The sequence below is a fragment of the Bos indicus x Bos taurus genome, chromosome 11 (assembly GCF_003369695.1).
Source record: "Bos indicus x Bos taurus breed Angus x Brahman F1 hybrid chromosome 11, Bos_hybrid_MaternalHap_v2.0, whole genome shotgun sequence".
Classification (NCBI taxonomy): domain Eukaryota; kingdom Metazoa; phylum Chordata; class Mammalia; order Artiodactyla; family Bovidae; genus Bos; species Bos indicus x Bos taurus.
In genome coordinates this window covers 67,488,337-67,495,255 of record NC_040086.1, presented here as the reverse complement: position 1 = coordinate 67,495,255, position 6,919 = coordinate 67,488,337, and positions in this window count along the sequence as shown.

Genomic DNA, 6,919 nt, shown 5'->3' with positions numbered 1-6,919 from the left:
TGCAAACAGATGAGATTTCTGTGCTGGTGTCTGCTAATGTGGAGCTTTCTCCCACGTGCACACTTTAAAAATTCATGTGAGTGCACAGCTGTGTGTGTACATGTCTGTTTGCACAGGAAACATTCTTCCTTTAGGTAAATCCTGTCCCACCTTGCGTACAATCACTCATTTGCTGGAATTTGTTCTCCTAACCTAACTTCCTTGAACCCTGTTTTTATTGCCTTCTTTTCTCATGGCAAAATTTAATTTATTGGAATGAGTAGGAAAATCCTTCTGGAATGGAATTTTCTAAGTAGATTGTTTTTTCCTTTAGAATTTGCTATTAACAAATTTCATTTACAAAGTCTTGAAAAATTATCCTTATACAGTTTCCCCAGAGAACAATAGAAAAGAACCCTTTGTTACAGTTACAACCACTGGGTTTGGGGTCTAAGTAATTTTAAAAAGTAATCAAGTAATTTTAAAAATCTTAGGTCTGAGCACTCCATGCTGTCATTACAAAATTAATTGATCATGAGACTAGGCTACAAACTAGATTTGCTTTTTGTTTTTCCACATCCTTGTCACCTTCGTCTGCCCCTTGAGGAAGTAGAAACCTGAGACGTAAATAAGTTTGGGAGAATGGAAAAGAGCTGAACCGGTCAGCCACAAGAACCTTTCCATTCTTTGTCCCCTCGGATGGTGAAGCAGGTCAGACAGGTGCTTGACTTAAGTTTTTGAGATGTCTTCTATTTCTGGAAAGCTCTAAGTTATTCTTGACTGTTCTCATGCCCTTTATTATTATTAGTGCCTTAAGTTGAAACTTACATCTCAGTGGGAAGATTTCTGCTAAAGAATTTCATGTTTCAACTTGAAAGTTCCCTGTGACTCCTAGTAAATGTTCATGATTTCTTCATTAGCTGGAGAAGTTAGAAGAGCTGCTCACCAACCAAGAGTAATGACTTAAGAATTATGGGAAATTCATCCGAGAATCAAGCCTGAATGCCAGACTCGATTGACATTGACTAAATGTCGTATTTTTAAATTTGAAATTCTGGGAACTTGACAGTAAAATATAAACAGATACTTCTCAAGACTTTTTCTAGTTCAGTCTCCACCTATTTCAGCTGTCCAAGTTAAAAGGTAAATAATTGGCAGTGGGTCAGGGCTCCTAGCAGTGGTTTTTCCAACTGAGGCTTCAGCAGTGCCGCCCCTTTACTTTTGAGGATGCTAAATGTTCACTGGGCTTTTCTCCCAATGATCATTTCTGAATTTTCTGTGTAACAGTGGACGTTGAATTATCTTTCTAATTGACTGATTTTGGCTAACGAGTATGAAAATTTGCACCCCAAATTCTTACCTTGGTCATTATCAGTGCACAAGCCTGCATGAGCCGGAGTGAAAGTTCAGTTCAGTCGCTCAGTCGTGTCCGACTCTGTGACCCCATGGACTGCAGCACGCCAGGCCTCCCTGGCCATCACCAACTCCCGGAGTTTACTCAAACTCATGTCCATTGAGTCAGTGATGACATCCAACCATCTCATCCTCTGTCATCCCCTTCTCCCACCTTCAGTCTTTCCCAGCATCAGGGTCTTTTCAAATGAGGCAGCTCTTCACATCAGATGGCCAAAGTTTTGGAGTTTCAGCTTCTACAGCAGTCCTTTCAATGAATATTCAGGACTGATTTCCTTTAGGATGGACTGGTTAGCTGTCAAAGGGATTCTCAAGAGTCTTCTCCAGCACCACATTCAAAAGTATCAATTCTTTGGTGCTCAGCTTTCTTTATAGTCCAACTCTCACATCCATACATGACTACTGGAAAAACCATAGCTTTGACTAGACGGACCTTTCTTGGGAAAGCAATGTCTCTGCTTTTTAATATGCTGTCTAGGTTGGTCATAACTTTTCTTCCAAGGAGCAAGCGTCTTTTAATTTCATGGCTGCAGTCACCATCTGCAGTGATTTTGGAGCCCCCCAAAATAAAGTCTCTCACTGTTTCCATTGTTTTTTCATCTATTTGCCATGAAGTGATGGAGCCAAATGACATGATCTTAGTTTTCTGACTGTTGAATTTTAAGCCATCTTTTTCACTCTTCTCTTTCATCAAGAGGCTCTTTAATTCTTCTTTGCTTTCTCCATAAGTGTGTCATCTGCATATCTGAGGTGATTGATATTTCTCCCAGCAATCTTGATTCCAGCTTGTGCTTCATCCAGTCCAGCATTTCTCATGATGTACTCTGAATATAAGTTAAATAAGCAGGGTGACAATATACAGCCTTAACGTACTCCTTTCCCGATTTGGAACCAGTCTATTGTTGCATGTCCAGCTCTAACTGTTGCTTCTTGGCCTGCATACAGATTTCTCAGGAGGCAGGTCAGATTGTCTGGTATTCTCATCTCTTTCAGAAGTTTCCACAGTTGATTGTGATCCACACAGTCAAAGGCTTTGGCATAGTCAATAAAGCAGAAATAGATGTTTTTCCGGAACTCTCTCACTTTTGCAATGATCCAATGGATGTTGGCAATTTGATCTCTGGTTACTCTGCCTTTTCTAAATCCAGCTTGAACATCTAGAATTTCACAGTTCACTTATTGTTGAAGCCTGGCTTGGAGAATTTTGAACATTACTTTGCTAGCATGTGAGATGAGTGCCATTGTGGGGTAGTTTGAGCATTCTTTGGCATTGCCTTTCTTTGGGATTGGAATGAAAACTGACCTTTTCCAGTCCTGTGGCCTCTGCTGAATTGTCCAAGTTTGTTGGCATACTGAGTATAGCACTTTAACAGCACCATCTTTTAGGATTTGAAATAGCTTAACTGAAATTCCATCACCTCCACTAGATTTGTTCAGAGTGATGCTTCCTAAGGTCTACTTTGACTTCATATTCCAGGATGTCTGACTCTAGGTGAGTGATCACACCATCATGATTATCTGGGTCGTGAAGATCTTTTTTGTGTAGTTATTCTGTGTATTCTTGTCACCTCTTCTTAATATCTTCTGTTAGGTCCATACCATTTCTGTCCTTTATTGAGCCCATCTTTGCATGAAATGTTCCCTTGGTATCTCTAATTTTCTTAAAGAGATCTCTAGTCTTTCCCATTCTATTGTTTTCCTCTATTTCTTTGCATTGATCACTGAGGAAGGCTTTCTTACCTCTCCTTGCTATTCTTTGGAACTCTGCATTCAAATGGGTATATCTTTCCTTGTCTTCTTTGCCTTTGGCTTCTCTTCTTTTCTAAGCTATTTGTAAGGCCTCCTCAGATGACTATTTTGCCTTTTTGCATTTCTTTTTCTTGGGGATGGTCTTGATCACCGCCTCCTGTACAATGTCATGAACCTCCATCCATAGTTCTTCAGGCACTCTTTCAGATCTAATCCCTTGAATCTATTTCTCATTTCCACTGTATAATCGTAAGGGATTTTATTTAGGTCATACCCGAATGGTCTAGTGGTTTTTCCTACTTTCTTCAATTTAAGTCCAAATTTGGCAATAAGGAGTTCATCTGAGCCACAGTCAGCTCTGGGTCTTGTTTTTGCTGACTGTATAGAGTTTCTTCATCTTTGGCTGCAAAGAATATAATCTATCTGATTTCAGTATTGACTGTCTGGTGATGTCCATGTATAGAGTCTTCTCTTGTGTTGTTGAAAGAGGGCGTTTGCTATGACCAGTGCGTTCTCTTGGCAAAACTCTATTAGCCTTTGCCCTGCTTCATTCTGTAGTCCAAGGCCAAATTTGCCTGTTACTCCAGGTATTTCTTGACTTCCTACTTTTGCATTCCAATCCCCTATAATGAAAAGGACATCTTTTTTGGGTTTTAGTTCTAGAAGATCTTGTAGTTCTTCATAGAACCATTCAACTTCAGCTTCTTCAGCATTACTGGTCGGGGCATAGACTTGGATTACCATGATATTGAATGGTTTGCCTTGGAAACGAACAGAGATCATTCTGTCATTTTTGAAATTGCGTCCAAGTACTGCATTTTGGACTCTTTTGTTGACTCTGATGGCTATTTCGTTTCTTCTAAGGGATTCTTGCCTTGAGTAGTAGATATAATGGTCATCTGAGTTAAATTCACCCATTCCAGTCCATTTTAGTTTGCTGATTCATAAAATGTCGATGTTCACTCTTGCCATCTCCTGTTTGACTGCTATCAATTTGCCTTGATTCATGGACCTAACATTCCAGGTTCCTATGCAGTATTGCTCTTTATAGCATCAGACTTTACTTTCATCACCAGTCACATCCACAACTGAATGTTGTTTTTACTTTGGCTCCACCTTTTCATACTTTCTGGAGTTATTTCTCCACTCATCTGCAGTAGTATATTGGGCACCTACCAACCTGGGGAGTTCATCTTTCAGCGTCCTTTTTGCTTTTTCATACTGTTCAGAAGTGAAAAAGATGGGAATATTCAAGGAAGGTTCATCCTAGAAACTCTTAAAGTAGAAGGTCATTCTAATTCACCCTTTGAAACTACTCAGGATTACCTTTGTAACAGCCCTGTGAAATTACTTTTCTTTGGTTTTTTGATCAATCCCTCCTGATCATTTTTGTTCTCAAGATGAAATCAATAAAATGGTGATCTTATTACATAATTGAATTATTTGTCAAGCTGAGCTTGTAACCCTTTTTTATTTTATTCTTGCTAGAGACCTATGCTGGGTGGAGACTTTGTAAATACCTTTTTTGAACAAGGAATATAGACACATATAAATTACTGTTGTCTCCTTAATGATGCATGAACATTTTTGGATTATTGGATTACATTAATTATTAGCGAATAACTAGTGGATTCTGTGCTGATCATCTTTGGATCATATGGGTTAAATGCATCATGTAGAGATAAAGTGTTCTTGGGACTTCCCTGGTGGTCTTGTGGTTGAGACTCTGCTCCCAATGCACGTGGGTACAGGTTCCATCCCTGGATGGAGAGCTAAGCTCCTTCATGCCACGCAGTGTGGGCAAAAAAAATAATAAAATTTTAAAAATAAAGATAAAAGATTTTTGTAGAGGCCATCCTGAAATCTGGGAAATTTAGCTTTAAGAAATCAGGAGTGCTCAGAGTGCTTTGAATTAAATAGCAAATGCATGTTTCCAACAACTACAGCAAGCTAACATTAAAGAGAAAAAGAAAACATATAGTGAACAAAATGCTGCACTCCTTGTTTAGTTTGTTTTCTGTTTTATGTGCATTACACATATGAAACAGAATGCAGGAACCTGTGACCTTTCATTTCAGTGGAGTGCAATGAGCCACAATATATTTAGACATAAAACATTGACCTACAGCATGCACCGATGAACTCTTAAAGAATCCACATTAATCGACTAACACACAGTATTGAATTAATGAAGTTATCTTACGTGTGGTGAAAAATGTTTAGCATATCTATTTCTTAGGCCCACTCTTGGGTGTGTGCTTAGTCACTCAGTCGTGTCTGACTCTTTGCGACTCCTGACTGGAGCCCACCAGGCTCTTCTGTCCATGAGATTCTCCAGGCAAGAATACTAGAGTGGGTTGTCATTTCTTTTTCCAGGGGATATTCCCGACCCAGGGATTGAACCCACGTCTCTTCCATCTCCTTCATTACAGGCGAATTCTTTACTGGCTGAGCCACCAGGCTTACACCAAGAGCCCTTTAGCTTCAAATCCTTATTAGATTGGAAAATGGAAAATGAACAAAATTTGATGCTACAGCAGGTACTGGACAGGATTCAGTGATATCTTGGCCACAAATTCTTTTTCATTTTGGGCTCACTCATTGTTGAGTTGAAAATTTCACATGTGTGGACTGGTGTGTACGTATTTACACCCCCATATTAGGTCTGCGTGTAGCCAGGCAACCAAGATTTCTTTTTGAACTTTTAAGAAAAATACCAATATCTTATTGACCCATTATTTAGTAAGTTTTAGAATACATGTACATCAATGTTTTCAACTATTTGGTGGACATTTCACTGACTCATAAAGTAACAGATTTCAGTTTCTTTAAGATAGGTGTAATCACCAGAGTGATCTGGCAATAGAAATTCACTCATGCTGTATTTGTTTCCGTAATGAAAAGTTGGCAAAACGTAGGTTACATAATATGTATGCATTGTATCAAATAGAAAATTCAGAGAAGAGTGAGATCTAACTCACTCTAGCGGGAAGGATACTACTTAAGTTGGGGCCCCTGGGGTCCCTTTAATAAGGAAAAATGTTATTCTCTGCTATGTCTTTGAATTTGAAATTGGAGAACACAGGCCAGTCAGCTTTGGAATGGCTGCAGGTCACACAGATGCAGTTTTATATGAACTCAGATTGTTCTGATGAAAGGTACATAGGAGAGTCACTAAAAAGACCTTCTAAGGAGATAGGAGCACCTTCTAGATGCCCACAGCCATTCCTGCGTTCTGACCCTCCAATCTTGCCTTCTGGAGTAAATATGAAGATTTTAAATAGAATCATGTAATTTAAATTCTTAGCGTTTCCAAATGACTGTCAACTATCTGTTTGTTGATTGATTGGTTTTAACCAGCAGAACACTTGCAAACTTGTGAAGTTCACTTAACGGAAAATTTCAAAATGCTTGAAAATAAAAAGTAGTATCTAGTTGGGGATTGTTTTTGTGTTCTTTCACTGTAAGATAAATATGCTAGGTTGTTGAAAACAACTTAGCTGCTCCCCCTTGTTGTGGGAATTCACACTGACGGTGTCTCAGTTGCCAGGATGCCTCCTGCTGTCTGACTTACAGTCCTGCTAGCCTCATTTGCACCTTGACCTTCATTAGGAATCAGGCCTAAGTGTGATGCCTAAGATCCCATCCTTAAACTGACAGACTCTGGTCTTTTCTGGTTTTTCTCTATTGCTGCAAGTCTATGTGGCTTACCTTGCTTGCTCATTTCCTCATTTGACACTCCCCTATTATAACCATACCAATAAGTGGGGAATGTAAG